Source organism: Panthera tigris, chromosome A2 (genome assembly GCF_018350195.1).
Source record: "Panthera tigris isolate Pti1 chromosome A2, P.tigris_Pti1_mat1.1, whole genome shotgun sequence".
In the NCBI taxonomy this organism is placed as follows: Eukaryota; Metazoa; Chordata; class Mammalia; order Carnivora; family Felidae; genus Panthera; species Panthera tigris.
In genome coordinates this window covers 79,099,567-79,118,190 of record NC_056661.1, presented here as the reverse complement: position 1 = coordinate 79,118,190, position 18,624 = coordinate 79,099,567, and the positions used below count along the sequence as shown (strand labels likewise).

The window sequence follows — 18,624 nt, the reverse complement described above, 5'->3', positions numbered from 1 at the left end:
TTCTTGCATTTATGGACTATGTCTTTAAAAAATTAATACCTTGCAGGGCGCTTGGGTGGTTCAATCGGTTAAGCATCTGACTCTTGATTTCGGTTGGGGTCATGATCTCACAATTCATGAGTTTGGCCCGAGTCTGTCCCCATGCTGATAGTGCAGAGCCTGCTTGGATTCTCTCCCTCTCTGCCCCTCCCCTGCTTGCACTCTCTCTCTCCCTGTCTCAAAAATAAATAAACTTGGGGCTCCTGGCTGGCTCAGTCGGTTAAGCATCTGACTTCAACTCAGGTCATGATCTCACAGTTCATGGGTTCAAGCCCCGAATCGGGCTGTGCTGACAGCTCAGAGCCTGGAGCCTGCTTCAGATTCTGTGTCTCCCTCTCTGTCTCTGCCCCTTCCCCACTTGTGCTCTGTCTCTCTCTGTCTCAAAAATAAATAAACATTTAAAAAATTAAATAAACTAAAAAAAGAATGCCTTTAAACTCTAGAACACACAACATGGCAAGATGCTTACAGAATGGAAAGTACAGGGAAATTGAGAAGGTCCAAATGAAGATAAATTCACAGCCCCTATCACATGCCCACTGACAGCTTGCCTCCCCTAACTGTAATGGAGGTCATTAATCAACCTGCACTCCTTAAATTCTCTCTCTCTCCCTCTTTTACATACACACTCTCTCCCTCCCTCACTCACTCTCTCATACTACAGTTAATGAGTACATGGTGTACTTGGTAAACGTATAGAGAGAACCTAGGTCAGTCCTGAAGACAGAGGTAAGGGAATAAGTCAGTTTTAAGGCTTGAATAAGTCAGTAAAGTCCAATGGATCCCTGGAGTTGAGAGAAATGCTAATGGTGAATTTTTTAACTTCATTGGGTTTCTGCGGTTTTCCATGTTCCAACCAACCTTCAACTCTGCATAGGAAGCCACCATGAGGAAAAGAAAATTAACAGAGCAACCTAGATTCAAGGTGCATGTCCCACTACCCAACCTACCAGAAGAAACTTTGGTTCCTATCAGGCATCAATCATTCTTTCCCCATATGGATTTTCTGCTAAATCCATATGTACTTTAAAAATTGTTTGGACACCTTAAAGAGTAGTAGGAAAACAGAAGAATTACCTGGTGTAGCCATCCACCCATAAGCTTTGTTTCTCTCCATTAGTATCAGCCCTGTGGCTAACCTAGATGTTTTTGAGAGAATTCCTCTCCATAGGCATCTTAATGGAGGAGTGAAGTCTTTAACAAGAGTCTTTGTCAACATTCATATTGGTTGTAGGCCCTAACTTTTTCTAGGAGTTTTTCTAGAAGAGAGATTTCTTAGATAATGGGGGCACTACACTAACACTATATAGTATAGAATTTGCCAGCCAACCAAATCTGTCTCTGGGTTTCTGAATGTTCTGATTTATCCTATTTTTCTATATTCAAAACTACCTTACAGGACAAGAAGAAAGCTGGTGACAACATTGCTGAGTAGCATAAACCAAACGGACCCATGTGTTTGCAGGGCTCTGTGCTCTAGCCTGACTGCCTGGTCGCTTCCAAAAGCAATTTCTGAAGCTTTAATTGTGGGTCCTCATGGCCTGGCCTGTTCACCACCCAAGACAATTCTCCCCACAATTTCCCAGATCTTCTTGTATGTAACTAAAATCAGGATGTCTCATGAGTAGCCTTTTGGCTCCCTGCGAACAGATTGACACATCCCACTGCTGTCCCCACAGGCAGAGACTGCTTCCATACAATGCTCAGTCCATCTCGATCCTGCCTCCTATCTGAAAACCTTCCCAGCATTGCCTGGCCTGGCATTGCATGTCCCCTTTCTGGAATTTGCTGACGCTTTTTTTTTTGGTACCATCAGTGTCCTGTTTAGTCCTGATATAAGGGCCACTCTCCCCAACCAGATTATAAAGCACCTGTGAACAAAATCACATCATTTCTTCCTTTTGAAGCCCGTGGTGCCTAAAAGAGGCTATTGTAATCTCAGTTATTATCTGATTATGCCAGGATGCCCAGCCCATCTTCTATAACTTACCCTTCTGAAATATGTTAAATAGGACATTCTAATGCACTGAAATTCACACTTTATCGGTTGCTAGATGACCAGATTTCTAGTCATTTGTGACTTTGAACCAGTCACATAACCTTTTGGAGCTTCATTTCTGTGTATACAAAATGAATATATTATGTAACTCTCTACTTGCCAGATTCAAACGAGAAAGAGTAAGCAAAAGCAATTCATATCTAAAAATACTATTTAGACGTGTGGTTCTATTATCAAGCCGTTTGATCTTTCTATATGTCGTTGACATAAATGAAAAGCATGAATAGAACATCTTGAACTTTCTGGAAGACATTCCATAAATTTTAGACTTTCTCATCATTTTTCAGTGATTAATATTCCGTGATTACCTCCACAACTGCCCCCTTTTTTCTTCATAATTATTGTTGATGTAATTGGAACTGTCTTTCTGAGCTGATTCCTTTCCAGTAACCAAGCTGTCACCACTATAATCTGATCTGAGGAAGGGGAGGGGTCATTGGCTTAGACTTCCGTGGTTTCAGGAAACTTTCTGTTTGTTCACAAAACAAACACAGAAGTACAAAGGAAATTTCAAAACGCTGGGAACGAAGCCTGTAGGCAACATTTTATTGACAGGGCTAATTCTGGCACAATTAAAAAAAGAGTTTAATTAAGTCAGAGATAGAGCATTTTCCCCTCAGTGTTATCCCTGCCCTCTTTCCCTCCCTCCACAGGCAGGGGCTTGCTGCCTCCAGCCATCCAAAGGGTAGAGAGATACACAGGTAGACACCCCAGGAAGGAGAATGGATAGAATGCTTTGGAAAGTGTGCCCCCAGCCTCGTCATTAGCTAGCATGCTGGCAAACTATGTTTTGGGGGGATTCTTCAATGTTTTTTTTTTTAAATCTGAGATACCTCTTTACGACCAGCTTCTTCCCTGGAAGCCACAACATGTCGCTCTCCCATCTGAATCCAAAAATTGCTAGAATTCTCTGAGTCCAAACTCTATTTCAGATGACTTCATCACCTCTGTCACGGCTACTTATTTCAGTTCACTTGACATGGTACTATCCATGACTAAATAGCTTTTTCACTTTTGGCTCTTACCATTCTTCTAGACTCCAATATCAAAAGAATTCTGCTGCCTCTGGGGAAGAAGGCACATGGCTGTATAAAATGCCCTCTGGAGAGCAAATCCAAGCACTTTGTTCTGTACCTTGTTTTTACTACTGTAACTTTACCCCTTCATTTACTAGACAAGGAAGATCTATTCTGTTTTTCCCATATTCTGTAACTTATAGAGCAGAAAAATAAGGTGATCCATAGATACGCTGCAAGAGTGTGGACAGCTGGTAGGCCCAATTCTGCAGCCACTTATATTTCAGGACATAAACTGCTTCGGAAAGTATCTGACTGTGCAAAGAGGGACGTGTAACCAAAACATGCAGATCTCCCAGCTATTCTGTGAGCTGACCATTCGTCTGTATCAGATCCTGCTATTTGCTAGCAGTTATAAGACGCAGTCAGCTACACAACTGGATAGTAAATGAAGCATGTAGGTTTACATTACTGCTCGGGAAAAAGGGAGAAAACAGAGGAAAGAGAGGGAAATGTCTGTCATAGAAAACTAAGTATTTCAACCAAAATGAAAATAAACAAATAGAAAGACTATCGTTGGGAGCGCCTGGAGGCTCACTAGTTTAAGCGACTGACTGTTGATTTCAGCTCAGGTCCGTAATCTCACGGTTTGTGAGATTGAGCCCTGCATCGGCACGGAGCCCGCTGATTCTCTCTCTCTCCCTCTCTCTCTGCCCCTCCCACACTTATACTCTCTCTCTCAAAATAAATAAATAAACTTTTTTTAAAAAAGTCTAATGTTGTTATAGGAAAGGAGATGTAGAAAGTTGGTTATTCATTGTGAAGAAATTTAGTAAGCACTCAGATGATATTTCTTTCTCTAGATCTACGAAGAAGTTGGTGTTGAAAAAGCATTATCAAGGATAGTAATATATCAGGATGAAAATCAATAGCAGCTGCAAAAACGGTCATAAATTTTTCAAAATAATGATTGGAACTCACACTTACAGAATTATAACTGTCACCAGAGTGGCCAAGAACCAACTAGGTGGCCCTGCATCTTCACTGACTGGACAGGAGTGGAGTTAGGCTTGTTTTGGTTTTTTAACACATTGGCTCCAATGCAGTGGCCTTGTCCCTACCTGTGAAAGATGACAGAGCTGCCAACTTTTCTTTTTTAAATGTTGATTTATTTATTTTGAGAGAGGGAGAGAGAGAATCCCACACAGGCTCCACACTGTCAGGGCAGAGCCCATTATGGGGCTCGATCTCATGACCATGGGATCATGACGTGAGCTAAAAATCCAGAGTGAGACACTCAACCGAATGAGCCACCCAGGTGCCCCTACAGAGCTACCAACTTGAATATGATGGAAACCTGACCTCATAAAAGCATTTGATTCTCCTAAACTGTTTTATGTTATCTCCTTTAGGAGAATGTGAAATCCAAAGAAACTGGTGGTGGAGAGAGTGCTGATTTATAGGCTTTTAGATCCATTAATATAAAATCAAAATTAGCCTAAGGCATTAGAAGTCAATGTGGGGTCTAAGATGTCTGGCACAGTTGGGAAGGAAGCATAAAGGGACCGATTCTGTTTTGTGAGTTGGGTGTTGTCCACACAGGTGCTCCCATTGTGAATTCACTGAACTCACACGTGTGATATGCATACTTTTCTCTATATACTACAAAAATAGAATACACGTATTTCAGTAAAGCATTTATTTTAAAAAGCCTTTGCATTCTCTCGCCAGATCCACTCTAAATAGCCAACGGACTTGGGGGAGGTCAAATGAACCCTGGTTTCTTCTGCAAAATGAGAAGGTGGCCCAGATGATCCCAGCCCTGAAGCTTCTCAGTGCCGTCATCATTGGCACATGATGAATGCATAGCATTGATATTCTGGCTATTAGTGACTTGAATAATAATCAGAACATGAGCAAAGTTTCCATAGGCCTTCCCAGAAAAGGCAGTGAACTGAAAGGCTCTGTAAATTTGCTGTGTGGGGAATGATGTAGAATAATTGGAACTATAGGACTCATGTCAATAGCAAAGAAGTAGAACTAGGATGGCTGTCCGTGTGGGCCCCTATTTTAAAAGCAGGTGTTCATCACACAGCTAGTGATGTGTGTGGTCACATCAAATTCGAGAGCCAATGTTTCTGTAATAGTTTCTTCTCCATAGTAGCTGCTGGAAATTATGATTCTGCTAAAATATGCTCTGAGAATGTCCAACCAATCCTGCAGTTCGGTGTGCCAAGCCATTCCTTGCCTTCCTTATTTAATATAAAGTGAATTTAAAGGTGATCTGTACAGTGGTTGATTGGCAGCTGGGGAGAATCAGCATCTCTGTCATCAGTGAGGAGTTGCCAATCACATCATATGTTAGACGAGGAAAGTCCAGGGCCTAGGCTAGAGGGCATTTGCTGGACTGATAGGAGAAATTACTGTGACTTCCATTTGATGGGAAAATAGCTATACCTAAATTCCTGTGGGCTTTTCCTACAATTTGAGTTTCTCGGAAGGCAAAATATATTCAGCAGAACAGAGAAGGGAAAAATAAATGACTTTGATAGTCCACTGTACAATCAAACTAGGTAGTCAGCACCTGGATAATAGAGCTACGGGGAAATTCCTAAAATCTTATGATCCTTTTCTAAAGTCTTTAATGTCCATTAGAGACTGATCACCTGATTCTACAAAGCCACCTGCCTTCATTCCCCTGAAAACCATTCTGGAAAACCAGGCCAGACATGCTCTCTGATGGCCATTCCTCTTCTGAAGCCCAAGAATAATCCTTTGGTACAAACATAGAAGTGTATTATTTAGTCTTCCAGGAAACATGAAGGGAACCAATGAAATGAAGGAAATGCAAATCATGAGCTGTCACATAAGATCCTAATTACCATAATTTGACCCGCCTCCTTCCCCCTGCCGGAAAGTCAGCCTTCTGGATGAGAGGGAGCCAAACCAGCTAGATAACAGCCTTCTGTTCTCTCTCCCCAACCCTCCCCTGCTTGCTTTCTTCCTCTCTTCCTTAAATGATGTTCATTAAGACAGCAATTCTTCTAACAGTTTGTAAGCCTCAATTGTATTCATGAAAGCTTTGCATGACTTGATAAAATGAGTTAAAGAAAAGGAATTGGAGTTGCGGGGGGGGGGGGGGCAGGGGGAGGGGGGTGGTAAGCAGATACATGCTGTCTCTTTATTCCCCAAAGCAACTGTCAGTCTCAGAATATTTTCCTAGAACCTGCCAGAAATCTCTCTGGACTCATCCCTGTTTAATACAAGGGCAGTAAATGTAAAAGGTCCAGGTCTTCTTTAGTATGGTTTTAGAAAGTATTAATAACTCAGAAAAGGGCCAATTCAGATCCTGCGTGTCTACTCACATCAGTAACACCATGCCTCCCACCCCCACACAGCTCCTAAAATATTCCTGTTTCTTAGATTGCTCGCAGCATTGCTTTGTCCCTGATTTCTAAACTATTTGAGGTAAGTCAACATGGCATCGCTACTTATATTTATGGTGGTAAATGAGCCAGGCTGGGAGACATGCAAAAGATGTTAACTTCATGCCTATTAGAATTCCCCTAAAACATGCCCATTAAAATCTGGATCTAAAAAGCACACCCCTGCCCACATTGGTGCTGAGCTTTCTGCTTTTTGCTGTGACAAGTGCTGCGGAACTGGGCCTACTGTCACCCTTCAGCTCATGTATGGGATGTGACGGCATGTTTCAATGACAGCTTTAAATCCACTTGCCGAGGCTTCAATAGTGCGGCCCCAATTTAGGACTCAAGCAAGCCCATTATTAAATCGCAGAGCACACAGCTCTGTGATACTATGTGCCCCTGACAGAGTGGAGGGACAATTCCACTGACCTTTTGTATTTTATAGCATTTGACCACACGGGCTGCTGTAGTTTCAACCAGTGTAGAGGTAAGATATAATTTAATAAAACAACTCACATGCTTTAAAGGAGCAAAAATGTCTTGGAGAAGCTGGCCCCCTTCTTAGTATTGGTGTGGGGGCTGCTCATCAAGGAAGGCCAGTAATACTCCAAGCCATTGGAGATAGAGAGTAAAAGATCAGCAGGCCACGTGGGAAGGTCATGAAGTCAGTAAGCAAAGGGAGGAATTCATATGATATTGGGATTTAGAGGCAAATCTATATTCTATATGCAGGTGAATTGTGACAAGAGGGAGAAGCAGCTAGTACAGTGAGAATAAGGAGGCCAAGCTAGAGTCAGGGACTACAAATCAGCAGGAAGGACATGGCAGGAAACATAGATAAGCAGATAGATCACTTTGGGTGCTTCGGCAGCGAGTACCAGAAACTTCAACTCAAGGTGGCTTAAACAATAAGGACATTTTTTGGCAAGGATAACTGGAAGTCCAAAGGTAGGAGAAGCTTCAGGTTTGACTGACCACCCTCCCCCCCCCCGCCCTGGCCATTTATTTCATCAAGGACTGAGCTTTTTTCCATCTCTCAGCTCAAATGACAACCATGGTGGGTCACCCAATGGCTGCAAGTAGCATTTGGGCTTACATGCTTTCCTCCTCACATCCAGGGAAAGCGGAGGAGTGAGTCTTAGAAGCTGTCCTTGAAGAATGAGAAGAAACCTTCCCCAAAGCCCCTGCAAACCTCTCATAACCTCTCATTGGCCTGAATTATGTCTTGTCTCCCTTCCTGAAACATTTACAACCAGGTTAAGATTGTTTTGATTGGCAAAAGTCCATTCCGGGAACAAGAAAATAGGGTCAGATTTGCCTAACTTAATGGGCATCATGGAGGAGAGATAGATAGCTAATCAAAGTCAGCTTCTTCCTGAGAAAGAGAAACAGGATGTGCACACTGTGTGAATAGCTATAATAATCATTCATGCCGTTCACCAAGTATTTCTGGCTTCCCACCTTCCTGGCACATGATGGGATCTTACTTCCCTGAGACCATGAGACTCGTTTCAGTCAGCGGGTAAGTGAGCAGAAATGACACGTGTCACTGCCCAGCCAGACACCTTAATGGCCAATGTGAGGCCTCCAGACCCGTCTTTAATTCTGCTTGGGAGACCCGTGATTGCTCAGGATGGAATTGTTGCTTCAGTATATATCCCAAACGAGGAGACCTGAAGAGGAGCCCCACAGAGCAGAACCCATGATGGAGATGAACAAGAAGTAAACCTTTGTTGGTAAAACCCACTAAGATTTTTTTTTTTACCCCAGTGTATCTTAGTCTATCCTTGATGCCATGAATGGCACACACAGCAACAGCTGAGGTTAGTGTTACAGGATGTTTTACCTCAGTACTTGGAGTTCTTTGTCTCGCCGCTTTGAAGAATGAAGAGGTGGACACGAAATGAGCGGCAAGCAAAAGTTTATTAGAGTATAAGATCAGAAAGGAGGAATAGTAGGAAAGCTCTCTTTATTTTTTTTTCAATATATGAAATTGATTGTCAAATTGGTTTCCATACAACACCCAGTGCTCATCCCAAAAGGTGCCCTCCTCAATACCCATCACCCACCCTCCCCTCCCTCCCACCCCCCACCAACCCTCAGTTTGTTCTCAGTTTTTAAGAGTCTCTTATGCTTTGGCTCTCTCCCACTCTAACCTCTTTTTTTTTTTTCCTTCCCCTCCCCCATGGATTTCTGTTAAGTTTCTTAGGATCCACATAAGAGTGAAAACATATGGTATCTGTCTTTCTCTGTATGGCTTATTTCACTTAGCATCACACTCTCCAGTTCCATCCACGTTGCTACAAAGGGCCATATTTCGTTCTTTCTCGTTGCCATGTAGTACTCCACTGTGTATATAAACCACAATTTCTTTATCCATTCATCAGTTGATGGACATTTAGGCTCTTTCCACAATTTGGCTATTGTTGAGAGTGCTGCTATAAACATTGGGGTACAAGTGCCCCTATGCATCAGTACTCCTGTATCCCTTGGGTAAATTCCTAACAGTGCTATTGCTGGGTCATAGGGTAGGTCTATTTTTAATTTTCTGAGGAACCTCCACACTGTTTTCCAGAGTGGCTGCACCAGTTTGCATTCCCACCAACAGTGCAAGAGGGTTCCCATTTCTCCACATCCTCTCCAGCATCTATAGTCTCCTGATTTGTTCATTTTGGCCACTCTGACTGGCGTGAGGTGATATCTGAGTGTGGTTTTGATTTGTATTTCCCTGATGAGGAGCGACGTTGAGCATCTTTTCATGTGCCCGTTGGCCATCTGGATGTCTTCTTTAGAGAAGTGTCTATTCATGTTTTCTGCCCATTTCTTCACTGGGTTATTTGTTTTTCGGGTGTGGAGTTTGGTGAGCTCTTTATAGATTTTGGATACTAGCCCTTTGTCCGATATGTCATTTGCAAATATCTTTTCCCATTCCGTTGGTTGCCTTTTAGTTTTGTTGGTTGTTTCCTTTGCTGTGCAGAAGCTTTTTATCTTCATAAGGTCCCAGTAATTCATTTTTGCTTTTAATTCCCTTGCCTTTGGGGATGTGTCGAGTAAGAGATTGCTACGGCTGAGGTCAGAGAGGTCTTTTCCTGCTTTCTCCTCTAGGGTTTTGATGGTTTCCTGTCTCACATTCAGGTCCTTTATCCATTTTGAGTTTATTTTTGTGAATGGTGTGAGAAAGTGGTCTAGTTTCAACCTTCTGCATGTTGCTGTCCAGTTCTCCCAGCACCATTTGTTAAAGAGACTGTCTTTTTTCCATTGGATATTCTTTCCCGCTTTGTCAAAGATTAGTTGGCCATACGTTTGTGGGTCTAGTCTGGGGTTTCTATTCTATTCCATTGGTGTATGTGTCTGTTTTTGTGCCAATACCATGCTGTCTTGATGATTACAGCTTTGTAGTAGAGGCTAAAGTCTGGGATTGTGATGCCTCCTGCTTTGGTCTTCTTCAAAATTACTTTGGCTATTCGGGGCCTTTTGTGTTTCCATATGAATTTTAGAATTGCTTGTTCTAGCTTCGAGAAGAATGCTGGTGCAATTTTGATTGGGATTGCATTGAATGTGTAGATGGCTTTGGGTAGTATTGACATTTTGACAATGTTTATTCTTCCAATCCACGAGCAGGGAATGTCTTTCCATTTCTTTATATCTTCTTCAATTACCTTCATAAGCTTTCTATAGTTTTCAGCATACAGATCTTTTACATCTTTGGTTAGATTTATTCCTAGGTATTTTATGCTTCTTGGTGCAATTGTGAATGGGATCAGTTTCTTTATTTGTCTTTCTGTTGCTTCATTGTTAGTGTATAAGAATGCAACTGATTTCTGTACATTGATTTTGTATCCTGCAACTTTGCTGAATTCATGTATCAGTTCTAGCAGACTTTTGGTGGAGTCTATCGGATTTTCCATGTATAATATTATGTCATCTGCAAAAAGCGAAAGCTTGCCTTCATCTTTGCCAATTTGGATGCCTTTGATTTCCTTTTGTTGTCTGATTGCTGATGCTAGAACTTCCAACACTATGTTAAACAACAGCGGTGAGAGTGGGCATCCCTGTCGTGTTCCTGATCTCAGGGAAAAAGCTCTCAGTTTTTCCCCATTGAGGATGATGTTAGCTGTGGGCTTTTCATAAATGGCTTTTATGATCTTTAAGTATGTTCCTTCTATCCCGACTTTCTCAAGGGTTTTTATTAAGAAAGTGTGCTGGATTTTGTCAAAGGCCTTTCCTGCATCGATTGACAGGATCATATGGTTCTTATCTTTTCTTTTATTAATGTGATGTATCACGTTGATTGATTTGCGAATGTTGAACCAGCCCTGCATCCCAGGAATGAATCCCACTTGATCATGGTGAATAATTCTTTTTATATGCTGTTGAATTCGATTTGCTAGTATCTTATTGAGAATTTTTGCATCCATATTCATCAGGGATATTGGCCTGTAGTTCTCTTTTTTTACTGGGTCTCTGGTTTAGGAATCAAAGTAATACTGGCTTCATAGAATGAGTCTGGAAGTTTTCCTTCCCTTTCTATTTCTTGGAATAGCTTGAGAAGGATAGGTATTATCTCTGCTTTAAACGTCTGGTAGAACTCCCCTGGGAAGCCATCTGGTCCTGGACTCTTATTTGTTGGGAGATTTTTGATAACCGATTCAATTTCTGCGCTGGTTATGGGTCTGTTCAAGCTTTCTATTTCCTCCTGATTGAGTTTTGGAAGCGTGTGGGTGTTTAGGAATTTGTCCATTTCTTCCAGGTTGTCCAATTTGTTGGCATATAATTTTTCATAGTATTCCCTGATAATTGTTTGTATCTCTGAGGGATTGGTTGTAATAATTCCATTTTCATTCATGATTTTATCTATTTGGGCCATCTCCCTTTTCTTTTTGAGAAGCCTGGCTAGAGGTTTGTCAATTTTGTTTATTTTTTCAAAAAACCAACTCTTGGTTTCGTTGATCTGCTCTACCGTTTTTTTAGATTCTATATTGTTTATTTCTGCTGTGATCTTTATTATTTCTCTTCTTCTGCTGGGTTTAGGCTGCCTTTGCTGTTCTGCTTCTATTTCCTTTAGGTGTGCTGTTAGATTTTGTATTTGGGATTTTTCTTGTTTCTTGAGATAGGCCTGGATTGCAATGTATCCTCCTCTCAGGACTGCCTTCGCTGCGTCCCAAAGCGTTTGGATTGTTGTATTTTCATTTTTGTTTGTTTCCATATATTTTTTAATTTCTTCTCTAATTGCCTGGTTGACCCACTCATTCTTTAGTAGGGTGTTCTTTAACCTCCATGCTTTTGGAGGTTTTCCAGACTTTTTCCTGTGGTTGATTTCAAGCTTCATGGCATTGTGGTCTGAAAGTATGCATGGTATAATTTCAATTCCTGTATACTTATGAAGGGCTGTTTTGTGACCCAGTATATGATCTATTTTGGAGAATGTTCCATGTGCACTCGAGAAGAAAGTATATTCTGATGCTTTGGGATGCAGAGTTCTAAATATATCTGTCAAGTCCATCTGATCCAATGTGTCATTCAGGGCCCTTGTTTCTTTATTGACCGTGTGTCTAGATGATCTATCCATTTCTGTAAGTGGAGTGTTAAAGTCCCCTGCAATTACCACATTCTTATCAATAAGGTTGCTTATGTTTGTGAGTAATTGTTTTATATATTTGGGGGCTCCGGTATTCGGCACATAGACATTTATAATTGTTACCTCTTCCTGATGGATAGACCCTGTAATTATTATATAATGCCCTTCTTCATCTCTTGTTACAGCCTTTAATTTAAAGTCTAGTTTGTCTGATATAAGTATGGCTACTCCAACTTTCTTTTGGCTTCCAGTAGCATGATAAATAGTTCTCCATCCCCTCACTCTCAATCTAAAGGTGTCCTCAGATCTAAAATGAGTCTCTTGTAGACAGCAAATAGAGGGGTCTTGTTTTTTTATCCATTCTGATACCCTGTGTCTTTTGGTTGGCACATTTAATCCATTTACATTCAGTGTTATTATAGAAAGATACAGGTTTAGAGTCATTGTGATGTCTGTATGTTTTATGCTTGTAGCGATGTCTCTGGTACTTTGTCTCACAGGATCCCCCTTAGGATCTCTTGTAGGGCTGGTTTCGTGGTGACAAATTCCTTCAGTTTTTGTTTGTTTGGGAAGACCTTTATCTCTCCTTCTATTCTAAATGACAGACTTGCTGGATAAAGGATTCTCGGCTGCATATTATTTCTGTTCAATATATTGAAGATCTCGTGCCAATCCTTTCTGGCCTGCCAAGTTTCAAAAGAGAGATCAGTCACGAGTCTTATAGGTCTCCCTTTATAAGTTAGGGCACGTTTATCCCTTGCTGCTTTCAGAATTTTCTCTTTATCCTTGTATTTTGCCAGTTTGACTATGATATGTCGTGCAGAAGATCGATTCAAGTTACGTCTGAAGGGAGTTCTCTGTGCCTCTTGGATTTCAGTGCCTTTTTCCTTCCCCAGTTCAGGGAAATTCTCAGCTATTATTTCTTCAAGTACACCTTCAGCACCTTTCCCTCTCTCTTCCTCCTCTGGGATACCAATTATGCGTATATTATTTCTTTTTAGTGTGTCACTTAGTTCTCTAATTTTCCCCTCATACTCCTGGATTTTTTTATCTCTCTTTTTCTCAGCTTCCTCTTTTTCCATAACTTTATCTTCTAGTTCACCTATTCTCTCCTCTGCCTCTTCAATCCAAGCCGTCGTTGTTTCCATTTTGTTTTGCATTTCGTTTAAAGCGTTTTTCAGCTCCTCCTGACTGTTCCCTTGATCTGTGTAGCAAGAGATTCTCTGCTGTCCTCTATACTGTTTTCAAGCCCAGCGATTAATTGTATGACTATTATTCTAAATTCACTTTCTGTTATATTATTTAAATCCTTTTTGATCAGTTCATTAGCTGTTGTTATTTCCTGGAGATTCTTCTGAGGGGAATTCTTCCGTTTGGTCATTTTGGATAGTCCCTGGAGTGGTGAGGACCTGCAGGGCACTTCCCCTGTGCTGTGGTGTATAACTGGAGTTGGTGGGCGGGGCCGCAGTCAGACCTGATATCTGCCCCCAGCCCACCGCTGGGGCCACAGTCAGACTGGTGTGTGCCTTCTCTTCCCCTCTCCTAGGGGCAGGATTCACTGTGGGGTGGCGTGGCTTGTCTGGGCTACTTGCACACTGCCAGGCTTGTGGAGCTGGGGATCTGGCTTATTAGCTGGGGTGGGTAGGCAAGGTGCACGGGGGCAGGAGGGGCAGGCTTAGCTCTCTTCTCCTTAGGTGATCCACTTCATGAGGGGCCCCTCTTCCGTGGGCCTCTCATCTGCGCTTGGCTCCAGAGACTCCGTTCTGCTAGTTTCTGGTGGTTTTCTGGGTTAGTTAGGCAGGTGTAGGTGGAATCTAAGTGATCAGCAGGATGCACGGTGAGCCCAGCGTCCTCCTAAGCCGCCATCTTCCCCTCCAGGAAAGCTCTCTTTAGAGAGAAGGGACATTTGAGAGTGAATGCCAGCAACTATAGGCAAGGGTCCTTGTTTTATAAGGTTCTGGCCGCCCCCCCTCCTTGCCCTCCCTCCTTGTTTCTTCTCAGGTTCTACCCTTATTAGCTGGATGGCTCTAGGTGCTGGGTTGTCCATTCCTCACTGGCTCACTTCCATTGTATGAGGGGTGGTATATGACCATACCATTCTTTGTGGATCAGAGGTTGTATGGTCTACTACTTACTTTTAGTTAGGTCTTTTGTCAAATTCCTGAGGGAAACCTGAGGGGGAGTAGGTGGTATCTGTTATATTCTTAAGAGGGACCTTACACTCGAGAGAGTTTCCTATCGTCAGACCTTCCCAGCATTATTCCAAAATGTGTCTTTCCCCACCCAGGGACCTCAGGTCCTAATCCTTTCTCTCTCTGCCTATTTTATCCTATATTTTTCCTATCATCTTAGCACTTGACATCTTGTCCTAGGTAGGGAGTCCAGGTAAGGTGGACCACAGTCACCTCACACAGGACCCCAGTCACATATCAGGTAGAGGTGGCCTGGTCAGAAGGAACAATACTCAAGCCAGAAAAAAGAAAAGTTTTCCTGAGAATCCCCTCCTATACACAGAGCTGCCACTATGGTTCTTGTCCTCAAGAGAAAAGAAAAAAATTATTCCTAATTTGTCCTTTTAAAGAATCTAATGATCTTTAAAAAAAAAAAAAAAAGAGTCTAATGATGTTAAGGGCAAAAATACATGCCTTGCATATAACAAATAAAAAGGAACCTACTTTCTATTGAATTTTTTTTATTTTTTTATGTTTACTTTTGAGAGATAAAGCACGTGAGGGGGGAGGGGGCAGAGAGGGAGACAGGATCCAAAGCAGGCTCCGTGCTGATAGCAGAGAGCCCAATGCGGGGCTTGAACCGATGAACTGTGAGATCATGACCTGAGCCGAAGTCAGATGCTCAACCAACTGAGCCACCCAGGTGCCTCTACTGAATTTTTTAAATTAATTAGTCCATAATTTGGAAAAAAGAGTTACCCAGATCAAGGAAATCTGAATTCTTGTAAACAATTCTTTAAGATCAGAACTGTATTTATGGAAAAAATAACCTACAAAGTAAACAAAAATGTTAAGTCTCACACACATTGAAATAAATTTTAGTTTTTGAAATGCATTTGAAATATGAAGGTTATCACTAATTGCTATGTATCTATAACTACACATAGGCAATGTTTATTGCTCTGATGTATAGTCTTCCAAAACATTATAGTTCAGTACAATTTCATTTTACAATTGGCTTTTTTATTCAGATATGATTGACATAATATTGTATAAATTTAAGGTATACAGTGTGTTGATTTGATACATTTCTCTATTGTAATATGACTGCCACTGTAGTGTTAGTGAATATTTCTATCATGCCATATAATTATCATTTCATTTTCGTGGTAGGAACATTTGAGATCTAGTCTCTTGGCAATATAATATTATTGTCTATAATCACATGCTGTGCCTCATATCTCCAGGACTATGTACTGGTTGTAAATTTATACCCTTAAAGTCTCCCCAATTCCCCCATCTACCCAGTCCCTGCTAACCATCTTTCTACTCTTAACTGCCTTTTTTCTACAATGACAGCATTTTCTAAAGTATAAACAAGTAGCCATAATATAAATTATCCTAGAACCAAGAATGATCAGTGCTGCTAAGTCTCTGAATATTTTGTGAGTTTTTACAGCCCGGTTCTCAAATGAAAATGAAACAGAAAACGTCTCATTTTTTTTAGTGATTAATAGTTAAAATACCTCTTCCATATATTCACCCATATTTTCTTTCTCAAAAAATCTTTAAAAGCCAACTTCTGTCTTTGTTACTGCTTTTGGGGGGATTGGTTCTGACCTGGGTATATGGTAAAAATTTTCTAACGACCTCCACAAAAACACACTGTGGGGAATTCCTTGGTATAATCTGAAAATGATTTGGAGGAAGTTGTGTTTTTTTTTTTTTCCTCTCTGAGAGTAACATTGAAGATTCAGTAGGGTTTTTCTCCTGTAGATAATTTTTATTACTGCATTCAAAAACATCCTGTGTGGTTGTCGAGAGTTTGCAGAGCAGAATGCCGGGTAATTTTGATTAGGTCATAATCTTCAAAATAGGGTACAATTGCCTAGTGACAGGATGCTCGTTTTTCAATTTTTTTTTTTTTTGCCCCTGTTTTAAAATGCAGTCATAATTCCCTGTGTGAGAGCTATTTTTACTATCCTCCTTTCAGAGATGAAAACACAAAGGCATAGAAATTGTTCTCAGGTTGTGTGCTGGCTTTTGCCAGGGCACTGGTCCAGGAACCAGAAGGTCTGGGCTCTGGGCTTGGGTCCTGGCTGGCTCACGGTCAAGCCAGCAAAGTCTGGATGGGATTGAGTCTCAGACACTTACTGACGGCAAAGGTGTGCGGCACATTTACATTTGGGCAGCCATGCCAGCCTCACCTGGAGAAGAGACTCCCTTTCCTCTGATAAATGACCCTTCCAGGTCTGGCTGCTCCCCATGGACTGGTGAAGTACAAGCACTGCCCATGCCCCACCCAGTGCAGAGAAGAAAACATGCCAAAGCCCCCAGGCCCTGGCCTCCCTCTTCCACGGCACAGTGGGGGAGGAGCGGGCTCTTCTAGGACTGCCCTTGGCACTGATGATCTGGGCATTTAGACCCCACCGCCCCACCCCAGGAGCTGCAAGCAGACACTCTGACAAAAGAGCCTGTTGTGCAAGGGAGGCGTGGGCATCTCTCCTAATGATTTCCCTCACGCTGTCCTTCCCACACACTCTGCCCTGAAGCACCTCGCTCTCCTTTTGCTTTTACCTTGATTAACGCCCCTCATAAGTTTGCCTTCCCACGACTCACCCCGCAGCTGCTGCCCCGGCATGCACGCGCTGTCTTGATCTTCCGGAGTTGTTTTCCATCTTCTTTCTTGGCAACCGCGTTGGCATCCTTCTTCCTCCTGACCCAAAGCCAGTAGGGGCCGGAGTCTCCTGTTCTGCTCTTCAGGTGACCTTCCTTCTTGCCAGACTCCAGCTCTAGCTTTTGTCCTTTGTTGCTGTTCCCTTTGAAAACCTACCTCATTGATAATTGAGCTTACATTTCAGCTTGCCTAATATACTTCTCTTTATTTGAAAGGCAAAAAGGCAAAATGGACTTTAAGTATGACTGTTGAAGGGAGTTTCTGTGAGCTTCCCAAGAGGCCTCAAGGTCTCTGGGATCTGTATGTGTGATGGGCTCAGGCTTCATTCCCTCCTCCTGCCTATCCAACCACTCCTTGCCAGGGTCCTTCCAGGCTCCTCATCCTCAAGCCTCTCCTACCCTCCCTCTCTTTCTTCTGCCTTCCTTAACTTCATCTATTCCTGTTGTTTTTAATGTTTGTTTATTTTTGAGAGAGAGAGAGAGAGAGAGCACAAGCGATGGTGGGGAAGGGAGGAGGAAGGAAGAGGGGGAGGGGAGAGGGGCAGAGAGGAAGGGGGACAGAGGATCGGGGCTCGAACTCATGAACTGGGAAATCATGACCTGAAGTCGAAGTGGGACACTTAACCGACTGAGCCACCCAGGCGCCCCTCCACTCCTTCCCTTTTAACCACCCTTAACCAGCAACACTGACCACAGCTACTGTTTTTATTTTTCATTGTGAAATAATTTTTTTCTGATGATAATATGGTCTCTTCTCATCTGAGAAGTACATTCTCTTCTGTTAGAATGATATCGAGCCTTTGACTTGCAAAGAAATAACCCTGGCATTATTGGGTTCACAGAAGAATGTAAGCTCTGTGAGGGCAAGGATTTTTGTTGTTTAACTGCTTTATCTGGAGCCCAGGAACAGGCCCTGACATGTAGCAGGCATTCAATTCCTGTTTTTTTGAATGATTGAGTGAATAAGTAAATACAATATATTCTTCTTTCTGGGGCTCCCTTTTCTTACAAAGGACCCCCGCATTGGCCACAACCATTCTTGTCTCCAAACCCTATTTCCAACTGCCAAATGCAGGATGCCTTAGAACAACACAGACACCTCAAATTCACCCTGTCTGTAATGAACAAATTGTCCCTTTTTCTCCCCACACCTTTGCCCCGCCACCATCATCAGCCTACCCACCCAAACACCTCTTGGAATACTCCTCAATGATCAAGTTCCTTTCCTTGCTAACCAGGGAGACAGCATGGGAAGGAGGAGCTGGGGCAAGGGGTAAGTGTTGAGATGATAGAGTTTCTATACACACCCCCAACTCTGTTACCAAAACCAGGGAGTAGACAGGAAGTAAGAGTGTAATAGAAGCTCCAGATAGGTTCTGAAGGACCCAGAGCAGACAAAACCCTGGCTTAGCTTCCCTTTATGAGACTACCAGCCTCACACAGAAATCCACATAATCCAGCACCTGAGCCACAGGTTAGAAAAAACTGAGGGAGGTGACCAGGCAGATGAGCCTAAAAAGGTTTCTGGTTTCCCAAGACCTGCTCCAGGGGCCTCGGAAGCTCCTGCTAGTCCCAGAGGAGACCAGAGAGGTTCTGAAAAAAAACAGCATCCAGGCAGAGCCTTGGCATCTGGACAAAGAGGCCACAAGAGTGTGAG

The 18,624-nt window shown here is 42.4% G+C and overlaps 1 protein-coding gene across 1 annotated transcript in view; it reads left to right on the top strand.

The window, feature by feature from the left end:
* Positions 1 to 18,624, top strand: part of LHFPL3 (LHFPL tetraspan subfamily member 3) — a 580,464-nt gene that overhangs the window by 462,029 nt on the left and 99,811 nt on the right. The window lies entirely within an intron of this gene.